This window comes from Entelurus aequoreus, linkage group LG03 (assembly GCF_033978785.1).
Source record: "Entelurus aequoreus isolate RoL-2023_Sb linkage group LG03, RoL_Eaeq_v1.1, whole genome shotgun sequence".
In the NCBI taxonomy this organism is placed as follows: domain Eukaryota; kingdom Metazoa; phylum Chordata; class Actinopteri; order Syngnathiformes; family Syngnathidae; genus Entelurus; species Entelurus aequoreus.
In genome coordinates this window covers 52,152,593-52,166,929 of record NC_084733.1, presented here as the reverse complement: position 1 = coordinate 52,166,929, position 14,337 = coordinate 52,152,593, and the positions used below count along the sequence as shown (strand labels likewise).

Here is a 14,337-nt window from a genome sequence, read left to right as displayed (position 1 = left end):
AGAAACAATCTTCTTTGTTTAAGGAGGGGCATCAGGAGTGTCCTCTCTTGTGGAAGGAGTCACAGTAGGGAGCAGAGACAGTGGAGAGGTAGTGCTTTGGACTTCCCCCACACCCTCCTCAAAGCCTCACTTTGGCCCGCTGTCAGTAATGGCAGCCATTGTCGAATTAACAAGAGAAATTCCTCAGCCCCAGAGAATCATTAGTGGCTGCGCCCATTACCTTGTTTGTGCAAATTTGTCTCTGTTCCCAACGCCAGCCGTACAGATCTTTAGGTGTGGCTAATTACCATGTGGGCCACATTTACCATCCCAGACATTTCCTTTTTTGTGATTTTTCCCTTTTTTTGTTCCTCTGCGGACAAGATAAGACAGCGCATGCCGGGATCAGATCAGTGGGTGTGATATCAGACGGTGCACAACACACACACACACACTCACAGCGCTGCTGATTAGCTGTGCAGCATGGCTCTTCATGAATGGAGACGGAAGCCAACATCGCCACAGTGCCACGGTAATGACGAGAGCACAATGATTCAGGCTTACTTTCTTTTGGAGAGATTCCGAATGTGTCTCGGATTCATTAAAGGAATGTTCGACAGCCTCACAAAGCCAGGTTGTTAGCAGGGGTGGCTGCCAAAGTGCCATATCAGCAGATGGTGAGGATTGATTGAGGAGGATGTGTGCTGTTCTTTCAGGTGAGGTGCTGTGTTTTGGAGAATCAATAAGAAAGCTCCCCTGAGCTAAAATCACTACACACTGTCTTATTGATGGGCTGCCCTTGACATAATCAAACAGCCTTTTGGCCCAAAGGTGTGGGGAGGAAAAAGTGAAATCTGGCATTGGATAAGTGTTAACATCCACTACAACACTTTTTGCATCCATGTGCTGGCCTATCATTCATAATCTAAGATTGACTGCTGCTATACATTTCAGTGGTGATTAGGCGACAACATATAGTGAGTACACATCCTTTCATGCTATCATTCACACAGTAAAGCTTTACCTGATGTGCCACATCGACCAGACTGATAAATAACGACGACAATATGGCTAAAAAAAACATAATGAGGCACACAGAAGATAACGGACATAAGACAGAAGACGACAAAGCCGCTGGGTGATGTGTGGCGAGCCTAAGTCTGATAATAATCTTCCTTATGAGGACTCCCCTGCAATTACGAGATCACCAGTATGAACGGTTATCTTTTTAATAACCTCTTACTTTTCTTCAATCACTCCAAACAACCAATGTCAACAGAGTGGCAAGAATTGTGGAGACGTGGCTCATATGGTAGAGCGGCCGTGCCAGTTTAAGGGTCCGTGGCTCGATTCCAGCTTCTGTCATCCTGGTCACGGCCGTTGTGTCCTTGGGCAAGACACTTCACCCACTGGTGTATGAATGTGAATGAATGTTTGGTGGTGGTCAGATGGGCGGTAGGCGCAGCCACGCTTCTGTCATTTTACCTCAGGGCAACTGTGGCTACAAATGTAGCGTACCACCATCAATGTGTGAATGTGGAGTGAATGAATGAAGAATTTTCAGTTCTCTATGAAGCGCTTTGAGAGTCTAGAAAAGCGCTATGTAAATGTAATCCATACATCCATCCATTTTCTACCGCTTGTCCCTTTCAGGGTCGCGGGGGGTGCTGGAGCCTATCTCAGCTACAATCGGGCGGAAGGCGGGGTACACCTTGGACAAGTCGCCACCTCATTGCAGGGCCAACACAGATAGACAGACAACATTCACACTCACATTCACACACTAGGGCCAATTTAGTGTTGCCAATCAACCTATCCCCAGGTGCATGTCTTTGGAGGTGGGAGGAAGCCGGAGTACCCAGAGGAAACCCACGCAGTCACGGGGAGAACATGCAAACTTCACACAGAAAGATCCCGAAGGCAGGATGGAACCCATAACCTTCGTATTGTGAAGCAGATGCACAAACCCCTCCTCCACCGTGCTGCCCTGTAAATGTAATCCATTATTATTATTATCAATCATTACTGTTGTTTGCCTTGCATGCTTTCCTACTATGAATTCTGAAAAATATGATTTCAATGTCAGTCAGCATTAAGATATATGTAAAAATGAAAAAGGCAAAAATAACATTTTAATCTGATCCCCAGTGAATCTAATCAAACCCAAGCTCTGGAGCATTCAACTAACTGCCAGCTTTTTTTTCTTCAGCTCGGCTGTTTTAAAAGCAGACTGACAGCTCTCCTGTGTCAATTTCTGAAGGCTAAGATTTATAGGCTGTCTGAAAATTTTCAAAATAAATAAACGGATCCCAACTAAAGCAGACAACTAAAGATGCGATGCCCAGTTCGCTGCGGAATACCATGCCCAGCACGTATTAGACCAAGGCCTTTTAGGAAAGTGCTCTCTTCGCACTAAGTATTCAACAAGCCTTTTGTCAGTGTCTGCACAGTCTGGCCTTGGACACCAAATACCAAATGGGGATTCATTTGTGTGTTAAATGATGACAACCGAGGCTGAACACCAGTCCTCTTCTGCATCAATCCAAGGCCAATTAGGGAGTGCCTTCTTTTATCATTCTAAAGTAACTCCCCTCATGCAAGAAACTTTGGTACAAGAATACAAAAAAGATACAAAAATAGTTCAGAAAGAAATGCAGTATGCGTGAAAAGAAAATGATGAATAAATCAGAGTCCATCGTGATAGAAAATGAGACACAGTTCAAAGACAGTACCATTTATAGTAAGAAGCAGTGAGAAGGAGCAGCTGAGTCCTTCATGGATTGGCTCAGTGCCAGTGAAACTCTGTCAGTGCGACACTAGACAATTGTATGCCTGAGAAGAGGAAGAAATGATCATTGGCGCTTTAACGCAGCCACCTTGGAATCTTTCAAACCTGGGATTCCCTTGTTGGCCAAGAATAAATTGAACAGTTGGTGCAAAACTCATCAATATTCAAGAAAACCTTTTTGGCTCTAATGTCAGATTCAAATAGGCTAAGTGATATACAGTAGGTTTAACACAGGCTTGTGCTAACATGTCCAGAAGATGCGTTTCTGCTGTCCTGCTAACAATCACAAGTGTGTTTAAAAGCTCAATTTCCCAAAGTGTGCTAAAGGAGGATGTTTTTTTCCGATTGGGAATGATTTTAGTAGTACTTAAATGCATCACATGGATGTGTGACACTCCTGCCTGAAACTTTCAGGCGTTTAGAGTTGCTTCCTGCTTTGCTCGTAAAGCCTCCCACAAAGAGCAGACCAGCATCTTAATGAGGGCTTAAGACGAGTAAATGAGGTGCAAAAGTCAAGGGTTATAGTTCCGTTTACAGTTCTTTGGGTTGTTTTCACTAGTGTGGCCTTAAATAGGCTAAACATTAGGTCATGGAGGGGTGGACGAAAAAGAGGACACACAACTCTGTCAGACTCAACTGACAGTCGATGAGCTAACGGGACCAGTTAAAGAACCAGAGGAAACAAATGCAAATGCATGTCATGAGAGTCAAAGGTCCTCAAAGTAAAATATGTACTTTTTGTTTACAAGGGACTCCAAGTCATATGTAGCTCAGGATGCTAGCTGTGAAAATGTTCCCCTATTACATCAAACTGATCTAACCAGAAGTTAATGAAGATATATTCTGCTTAGGTTTTGCAGGCTGTAGCTTATCCTCACCTACAGATGCCCTGGCACCGCTGACAAAGATTAACAGATGCTTTCATCTCTTTCCTGTGTATTTACACCCTGCTTCTGAACCATCTATTTTGCCTGTGCCGATCTCCGCGGCATCGGGGAATCATCTGGAATGACTTCATACACTCCGAGTGCACATGTTGAACTCAAATTCAACCGCCATTCCCACCCACACCTTCCCTTGAAAACCTCAGGAAGTGCTGCTCTGCTCACCTCTGCAATGTTTGATTGACATTTCCGGTCCTGAGAATGTAAAATACACAAACTAATAATATTTTTGACGTGAACAGCCACCGTATTCACATAAATCCTGGAATAACACTCTCTGTCTGAGTGGGACATGATGTTTATAGGAGTGACAGCTTCTGCCCCACTTTGCTTTTTCATTATTCACTTGCAGCCAAGGAAAGACAGCCAGTGACTATTTATTTGAACATGTCCACATAAAGGCTATCACAACAAAGTGGCTGCTACAGTAAGAACATTTGTGGGTGATTAATTAGTAGGCGGTCCAGAGGGTGAGACAAAAAGTGAGGGGCGTTTGCAAGAAACAGCAAAAAAAAAAAAAGTCCAGTCCTCTGTAAAAAGTCAAAGTCCTTCGAAGTATTCAATAATGAAGAATGAGTGAGGAAGTTTGGTTTGATTCCTGATGAACCCTTAATGACATCATTATTGTATCAGACCATCCAGGAAGTCATAATGCAGCGATAGCGACAATCGACATATTTTAACCAATCTCCACGAATTATACGCGGCCTCACAACTATGTCCAGCGCTCGCAACTTTTGGCCAATTAGCATCATTTGTACCAATATATCAACTATTTATTGGTCAAACAGCACAAATGTCATCCTCCAGCATAGCGCAGACCTACTTGCGTTTTCTGTCTTCCCTTCTCGGCATCCTCACTTCCTAGTTTATTTGTATTTATTCATTTATTTAACCTTTATTTATCTAGGGTAAGACAATTAAGAACATGTTCTCATTTGCAATGACAACCTAGCATAGACGCACCATTTACATAGAGAAGTTGAAGTGTGAGGATGATTTCTTGTAGTCACTCATTTACTAACAAAAATTACTGCTATAAATTGCTCTCAACAGTTCACAAATTCTCTTAACACGCAGGGGGTAAATGTGTTGCAAGATAAATGAAATTGAAAGATAATCAAACACTTTTCATGCATAAAACATACACAGATAATGTCTGCAACTTGTGGACGACCAAACAGACTGCAGACGTTAGGGAAGCCTTTAGTGGTGTTTCTTTCTATGATTATAAATAATTATTACTATTATGCATTATAATTAATAAAACAGTACAGTAATTTGACAATGAACTTCAAGTATGTATTTTTTATCTAATTTCTATGTCAGGTTTGTCCCTGACAGTTTGGTTATGTTTTAGTTTTTCCTCTGTTTGTCTTTGTTTCCTGTCAGCACTCTTATTTTGGTTGTTTCCTGCTTTTCTCCCTGAGTGCTGCTTCCCCTCAGCTGCGGCTGATTGGCACCTGGCCACACCTGGTGTCAATCAGCCAGCTACTATTTAAACCTGTCTTGCCATCCAGTCTGTGCTGGAGTATTGTCTACCTGTCTTTGTCGATGTGATTGTTGATGTGATTGTCATCACTACCTGTCGATGTCACTAATACTTGTCGATGTCTTTGTTTGCGGTAAGCTGTTCCTATTTGCTAGTTCCCATTTGCTATTTACAGTTTGCTGTCTCCTAGCTCCTAGTTTCTTGTTTTCCTGTTTGATGGTTCCTGTTCCCTGTCTCCAGTTTGCCTGTTCCTGGTTTCTGGTTTGTTTTTACCTTTATTTTTGGACATTAAATTATGTTTTCCCGCACCAAGCCTGCCTTCTCTGCATCTTGGGGTTCGTCACCAACACTACGTGACAGAATACCCCAGCCTAATTCGAACCCTGCAGAGATTTCGATGGCGGAGAGGCTTGATGGGATTGTAGCACTAATGGCTAAATTGAAGAAGAGTTCGGCCTCATTCCAAGCCCTCTCCCACCCACCCCTGTCGTCTGTGGGCCTATCTGGTGACGTCTGGGATCCGTCCCTTGAGGGGGGGGCTATGAGTAGCTGTGCAGCTGGGGAGGCACAGCTACTTCTCACCCCAGTGGGTCTGCAACAGACGGCGCCATCCTCTTTGGTGGGCCAGCAGACGCCACCATGCACTCCGGTGGGCCAGCAGACGCCACCATGCACTCCAGTGGGCCAGCAGACGCCACCATGCACTCCGATGGGCCAGCAGACGCCACCATGCACTCGGATGGGCCAGCAGACGCCACCATGCACTCCGATGGGCCAGCAGACGCCACCATGCACTCTGGTGGGCCAGCAGATGCCGCCACCACCCTCTCCGGAGGGCCAGCAGACGCCGCCACCATGCAGTCCGGTGGGCCAGTAGACGCCAACATGCGCTCCGGTGGGTCTGGAACAGACGGCGCCATCATCTCCGGTGGGCCGGCAGACGCCACCATCACCTCCGGTGGGTCTGCAACAGACGCCGCCACCATCTCCGGTGGGCCGGCAGACGCCACCATCATCTCCGGTGGGCCAGCAGAGGGCGCCACAATCATCTCCCGTGGGCCAGCAGAGGGCGCCACCATCATCTCCGGTGGGCCAGCAGCAGAGGGCACCACCATCATCTCCGGTGGGCCAGCAGCAGAGGGCGCCACCATCATCTCCGGTGGGCCAGCAGCAGAGGGCGCCACCATCCACTCCGGTGGGCCAGGAGCAGAGCGCGCCAACATCCACTCCGGTGGGCCAGCAGCAGAGGGCGCCACCATCCTCTCCGGTGGGCCAGCAGCAGAGGGCGCCACCATCCTCTCCGGTGGGCCAGCAGCAGAGGGCGCCACCATCCTCTCCGGTGGGCCAGCAGAGGGCGCCACCAACCTCTTGTCGGCCACGAATGTGGTCGTTTCATGGGCGACCGCCTCGCCAATTGCAGCGGCGTTCAACTTGCCGTCGCCACCTGACTCTTCCCCGCTGGTTGCGGGGACACTTGGCCTGGCGGCCCACCACCTCGTCCTCCCTCCACCCTCCCGTGACTTTGGACTGTTTTTTTAGGGGGGCGGGGGGTTTCTAGAACGTCTGGTATCCGTTATGGGAAGGGGGGCTACTGTAGGGCTTGTCCCTGACAGTTTGGTTATGTTTTAGTTTTTCCTCTGTTTGTCTTTGTTTCCTGTCAGCGCTCTTATTTTGGTTGTTTCCTGCTTTTCTCCCTGAGTGCTGCTTCCCCTCAGCTGCGGCTGATTGGCACCTGGCCACACCTGGTGTCAATCAGCCAGCTACTATTTAAACCTGCCTTGCCATCCAGTCTGTGCTGGAGTATTGTCTACCTGTCCTTGTCGATGTGATTGTCGATGTGATTGTCATCACTACCTGTCGATGTCGCTAATACTTGTCGATGTCTTTGTTTGCGGTAAGCTGTTCCTATTTGCTAGTTCCCAATTGCTATTTACAGTTTGCTGTCTCCTGGCTCCTAGTTTCTTGTTTTCCTGTTTGCTGGTTCCTGTTCCCTGTCTCCAGTTTGCCTGTTCCTGGTTTCTGGTTTGTGTTTTTACCTTTATTTTTGGACATTAAATTATGTTTTCCCGCACCAAGCCTGCCTTCTCTGCATCTTGGGGTTCGTCACCAACACTATGTGACAATCTACTTTGAAGTTTGTGTGGTATGGAACAAGTATAACATTAACACTGAATTTGTTCTCCAATATTTCTTGAATAAGTTGCCACAAATTCAGGCAAGGGACTGTCATATCATAACTAATAAGCTTCTCTGTTATCAGAATCAGAATTATGTTTACGTTCCTGCCATCATTGTTGAGCAAATGACAGAATGAAGCAAATAACTGTCAGCAAGGCCCATTTGTAATTTTTTTTTTTAAAGCATTTGATGGTAGTTCAACTTTTTTATTTGTGCCAATCCAAAGTTTAAACCAGGTTGTATTTATCCTATTTATACCATTATTTCCTGCTTACTGATCCAAATGTTAAAATGTTTCCATTGGGAGCTGCGGGTGATGAGCGAAGCGTTGAGCAGCATTCCTTGACAATGGTCAGTGGTAATCTAAGCTCGGTCCTTTCCATTGATGAAAATAATGTGATGTGTTTTTCTGGGAGAAACATTTGGGAAAATCCATCTACAAGCTCTGATTAGGCAGCTATTAGTTTTTCATAAAGAACAGACGGCCACAATGCCGAGGGGTGATGCATGAAAAGTTGTTTTCTGTCGTTTGTACCACATAAAAGACAGAGAGCGCTCCTGGGATCAGAGGGTAAAGGGTTCCGTTTTGCACATGCACACAATAGGTCATAAAATCCCTTGTATGCATATTCCCCTTAACCTTCTCGTGCAATACCTGATACACAGTATGATAATGGCATTTGCATGACACTTGTCACTGACCAACACTTGAGAGGTTTGGATAGTAGCCCATTATGTTAGACCCAATAATTATTTAGGGCAAATAACTTAAAATGCTGCATGTTCTTCTGTCGTTGCATTGCTTCTGCTATTTCACGTAGGTGGGGCAGGAGTGGCTTGGTGGTAGAGAAGGTTGTCCAGAAACCAGCTAGTTGGAGGTTCGAACCCCACTTCCCTTACTCCAGTCACTGCTGTTGTGTCCCTGGACAAGGCACTTCACCCCCACGCCAGTCTATCCCAGGGCCGCTGTGGCTTCAAACGCAACAACCAATGTGTGACTGTGGGCTGAATTAATAATGGGTTTCAGTGTTAAGTGCTTTGGGTCTCTGGAAAATGGCGCCATGTAAATCGAATCCATTAATATTATTACTACAACTGATTACAAAAATTCAAACCGGATCAAGAGTTTCAGTTTCAAACTATGCCATGCCTATTGAAAATAACTGTTTTGCTTGGTGGCAACATTACATCCTAACCATTGATCCCCAGGGGGGGTCGGCAACCCGCGGCTCCGGAGCCGCATGCGGCTCTTTGACCACTCTGATGCGGCTCAGCTACATACTTGCCGACCCCCCGATTTTCCCAGGAGACTTGTGGATCTCAGTGCCTCTCATATCCCAGGGGAAATATAATCATATTTACACTCTAATTACTATATAAAGGAAGTGCCCTAATTGCACTGCAATAATTGTCCTCTATAGCATTTACAAACAGTGTGCCAGTCCGGCCACATGTTGTATGTAGCTTTTACTTGCACACATAGGAGACAGCAAAGCATACTTACTCATCAGCCACACAGCTTACACTGACGGTAGCCGTATCAAACAACTTTAACATTGTTACATTACAAATATGCGCCACACTGTGAACCCACACCAAAAAAGAATGAAAAACACATTTCTGGAGAACATCCCACCGTAACACAACATAAACACAACACACCCAATACCCAGAATCCCATGCAGCCCTAACTCTTCCGGTCTACAATATACACCCCCGCTACCACCAAATCCCCCCACACATCAACCCCCCTCCCCCCCCCCCCCCCCCCTCCCCCTCTCCGTGCGTTGGTTGCGCGGAAGAGTTAGGGTTGCATGGGATTCTGGGTATTGGTACCATCAGTGTAAGCCAGGGGTCGGCAACCCGCGGCTCGAGAGCCGCATGCGGCTCTTTAGCGCCGCCCTAGTGGCTCTCTGGAGGTTTTTCAAAAATGTATGAAGAATGGAAAAAGATGAGGGGGAAAAAAAATCTATTTTTTTGTTTTAGTATGGTTTGTGTAGGAGGAAAAACATGACACAAACCTCCCTAATTGTTTTAAAGCACACTGTTTCTATTAAACATGCTTCACTGATTCGAGTATTTGGCGAGCGCCGTTTTGTCCTACTAATTTTGGCGGTCCTTGAACTCACCGTATAGTTTGTTTACATGTATAACTTTCTCCGACTTTCTAGGACGTGTTTTATGCCACTTCTTTTTCTGTCTCATTTTGTCCACCACACTTTTAACGTTGTGCGTGAGTGCACAAAGGTGAGTTTTGTTGATGTTATTGACTTGTGTGGAGTGCTAATCAGACATACTTGGTCACTGCATGACTGCAAGCTAATCGATGCTAACATGCTATTTAGGCTAGCTATATGTACATATTGCATCATTATGCCTCATTTGTAGCTATATTTGAGCTCATTTAGTTTCCTTTAAGTCCTCTTAATTAAATGTATATCTCATGACACATGTAATATGGCTTTTAATTTTTTGCGGCTCCAGACAGATTTGTTTGTGTATTTTTGGTCCAATATGGCTCTTTCAACATTTTGGGTTGCCGACCCCTGGTGTAAGCTGTGTGGCTGCTGAGCTAGTACGCCTTGCTGTCACTTACGTGAGCAAGCCAAAACTGCATTGTACATGTGGTCGAGCAGGTACACTGTTTGGGCAGACTGAAGAGGGCACCAAAAGCAGTGCCATCACGCCCTGATATCCGGTAGTCTCCCGGGAAAAATGAGAGGGTTGGCAAGTATGACGCTATCCAGCGCCAATCATTCAAAACTCGCGGGCCGCACTAACATCAAATTTCCACATTATAGTGTGTGCCAGTGCGTGTGTCTGAGACCCCTGGTTAACATAGCACAAAGCATTTAAGCTTTGTATGCGGTGTTTTTCATTTTAAATTTAAATTTTTTTGTTGGGGCTCCCATTATTTTCTTTAATTTGTGAAACCTGCCAAAATGGCTCTTTGAGTGGTAAAGGTTGCTGGCCCAGGGCATCAGATTCTCTTTCCAGTTGAGTTGGGAACATTCAATGTGGACTCGAAATAAATTGATGCCAACGTGTTGATCTTTTCTTCCCACATTAAGTAGCCACACACATTTTGCCTTTTTTAAATTACCTCCATTAATATGAAACAATGGAAGGCTTGTGTTAGGTGCCAAGCTTGCACAGAAGTCCTTCTATGACTCCACGTACAAAAAGAATCTTGTCAGGAGCGCAATGCCGCATTTCTCCTTCTCCCCGCAGGGCTTACTGCGCATGGACCCGGGGTGAGCGCTTAGCCTTGCGTCAGCATTTCGGCTCTTTTGTTTGTTAGACACCCGCCCTGCTCCAGGCTATGTGAGTGGGCCAGACAGAGTTACTGACTCAGGCGTTTATATGGGGGAACAAGCAAAAGATAAAGAGATCGCACCAGGTTTTGGCTCACGCACTATGGGCAATGGTGATGACAGGAGCAATTGATACCTTGCTACCCGTCACAACAGTGTGCATCAGCCTGCATGGGCATGGGCAAGATGATATCACACCATGTTATCACAGAGAGAAAACACACATTCACAATAATGCATGGGTGTAAGCACACTAGGTAATTCTTACCATGCTCAGATGCGCACTCAAGTTCAGTGTAGTCGCTGTCCTTTGGCATGATTGGAAGAGGTGGGCCAGAGCATTTGTGGCAAATTCAAGTGCAATGATTCATTGTAATTTGCTTTTAACACTAAAACTCCTTAAGGACAGCCAATTGGTTTTCTACCTACAACTCCCAAAAGGCAGCCAGATGGCTGGATTAACTCAGGTGTTAACCGCCGAGCTGGTAACTATTGTTTTGCTTCTGCTGCCATCTCATTTGTCACCTTAGTTTGTTATGGTGTCTCTGTGGAAGACACATTTTTTTGGGGGGTGAAAGTTAGAAAAATGTGAGAAAAAATGTCACAAAAGATTTTTTAGAAATATTTTGAAATTTTTGGTAATTATTTTCAAAAACAAAATTATGTAATTTTACAAGTTTAAAGTAAAATATATTCTGAAAAAAAGTATTTTTTATAAGAAAAAAGTTAGTAATGCTGTGGAAAAAATGTAATTGTACATGATTTATGTCGCAATATTTTGAGAAAAAAAGTTGACATTTTACAAGAAATGATGACATTTTTCAGGATTAAGGTCAAATACATTGTGGAAGCCTTTTTTAAACACAATATTGCGAGAAAAAAGTTATTTGAAAAAAAATTGTGAGAAATTTTTTTTTAAGAAAAAGGTATGCCCTTTTACATTAATAGAGTCAAATATAATTTGAAAAAAATCCTAATTTTGGGGGGGATTAAAGTTTGTTGTCATTGTACAATAATTATCCACTGCAGGAATATTTTGAGACAAAAGTTAAAATTTTACAAGAACATCTTTGCCATTTTACCAAATTATTGTGAGAAAATATTGTGGGGGGGGGGGGGGGGGGAACTTTTTATGTTCATAAAAAAGTTAGAAATGTGTAAAAAAAAGTTGTCTTTTATAAAAATTGTTACTGTAGGAATATTTTCAGAAAAAGATTTATATTTTACAAGAAAATTTTACACGGACATGCCTGGATGATTCGCCGACCATCTTTCTAGTGGTTACCTCTGAGTCGAAACCGGTTGTTATGAAGCTGGCTGTGGCGCGTTCTTTCTGACGTCACTTCCTCTCCGAATTCCGTTCATAAACGATCAATGAGTCTATACAGACCTAAGAGCCAGAAATTCAAGAAAAAGACGGCACACTTACCCGTGTAAAAAAATATCCAAGGAGGGGAACCTTAAACGATGGGTTAGTGTGGCTGACACGGGGTTTAGGCTAAATAGTTATTAGTTTAAGGAGTTATCCGGCTTAATATAGACAGGGCCTAAGAAAACCCCTGGACTTCTAGTGTTGTAAATAATGCTATATTTCATAATAGAAAATGTTTTACTCCTTGACACCCTTGCTCACATGCGAGTACATTTGTTTGTGTAATAAAGACATGCCACTTAATTAATGTAATATCTCCTCTTGCAAGTACAAACCCCGTTTCCATATGAGTTGGGAAATTGTGTTAGATGTAAATATAAACAGAGTACAATGATTTGCAAATCCTTTTCAACCCATATTCAATTGAATGCACTACAAAGACAAGATATTTGATGTTCAAACTCATAAACTTTATTTTTTTTTGCAAATAATAATTAACTTACAATTTCATGGCTGCAACACGTGCCAAAGTAGTTGGGAAAGGGCATGTTCACCACTGTGTTACATGGCCTTTCCTTTTAAGAACACTCAGTAAACGTTTGGGAACTGAGGAGACACATTTTTTAAGCTTCTCAGGTGGAATTCTTTCCCATTCTTGCTTGATGTACAGCTTAAGTTGTTCAACAGTCCGGGGGTCTCCGTTGTGGTATTTTAGGCTTCATAACGCGCCACACATTTTCAATGGGAGACAGGTCTGGACTACAAGCAGGCCAGTCTAGTACCCGCACTCTTTTACTATGAAGCCACGTTGATGTAACACGCGGCTTGGCATTGTCTTGCTGAAATAAGCAGGGGCGTCCATGGTAACGTTGCTTGGATGGCAACATATGTTGCTCCAAAACCTGTATGTACCTTCCAGCATTAATGGCGCCTTCACAGATGTGTAAGTTACCCATGTCTTGGGCACTAATACACCCCCATACCATCACAGATGCTGGCTTTTCAACTTTGCGCCTATAACAATCCGGATGGTTCTTTTCCTCTTTGGTCCGGAGGACACGACGTCCACAGTTTCCAAAAACGATTTGAAATGTGGACTCGTCAGACCACAGAACACTTTTCCACTTTGTATCAGTCCATCTTAGATGAGCTCAGGCCCAGCGAAGCCGACAGCGTTTCTGGGTGTTGTTGAGAAACGGTTTTCGCCTTGCATAGGAGAGTTTTAACTTGCACTTACAGATGTAGCGACCAACTGTAGTTACTGACAGTGGGTTTCTGAAGTGTTCCTGAGCCCATGTGGTGATATCCTTTACACACTGATGTCGCTTGTTGATGCAGTACAGCCTGAGGGATCGAAGGTCACGGGCTTAGCTGCTTACTTGCAGTGATTTCTCCAGATTCTCTGAACCCTTTGATGATATTACGGAGCGTAGATGGTGAAATCCCTAAATTCCTTGCAATAGCTGGTTGAGAAAGGTTTTTCTTAAACTGTTCAACAATTTGCTCACGCATTTGTTGACAAAGTGGTGACCCTCGCCCCATCCTTGTTTGTGAATGACTGAGCATTTCATGGAATCTACTTTTATACCCAATCATGGCACCCACCTGTTCCCAATTTGCCTGTTCACCTGTGGGATGTTCCAAATAAGTGTTTGATGAGCATTCCTCAACTTTATCAGTATTTATTGTCACTTTTCCCAACTTCTTTGTCACGTGTTGCTGGCATCAAATTCTAAAGTTAATGATTATTTGCAAAAAAAAAAGTTTCAGTTTGAACATCAAATATGTTGTCTTTGTAGCATATTCAACTGAATATGGGTTGAAAATGATTTGCAAATCATTGTATTCCGTTTATATTTACATCTAACACAATTTCCCAACTCATATGGAAACGGGGTTTGTACTACCTGACAGTTTCTATCTTGCAAAAAAACAGAACAGCTCGGAAAAGACTGGACAAAATCCACAACGTCAAGGAAGTTGCAATAATACAATGGGAAAAACAAATGGCTCAAGGTCCAAATGTTCAGTGTAAGTGTACTGTAGGCCTGCGGGTGCCAAGACGGGGCGAGAAGTGTGTCCAAGTAAAAATGGCAATATGTGAGTACGCTCTAAATCCTCGTGAAATGAACAGGCTATACTCAAATAGGTGAGAAACATGGAGGGCTGTTAGTGACTGAGAGTGCAATGATGTTTGTGGGAGGGATTGTCCTTGACGCCACAAGGCCAGGCTGGATCTCTATCAACACTTTAGCCTTGACGGCGCTCCA

The 14,337-nt window shown here is 44.1% G+C and overlaps 1 protein-coding gene across 4 annotated transcripts in view; it reads right to left on the bottom strand.

The window, feature by feature from the left end:
• kif26ab (kinesin family member 26Ab) overlaps positions 1-14,337 on the bottom strand; it is a 175,475-nt gene that overhangs the window by 48,950 nt on the left and 112,188 nt on the right. The gene's annotated exons all lie outside the window — the stretch shown is intronic.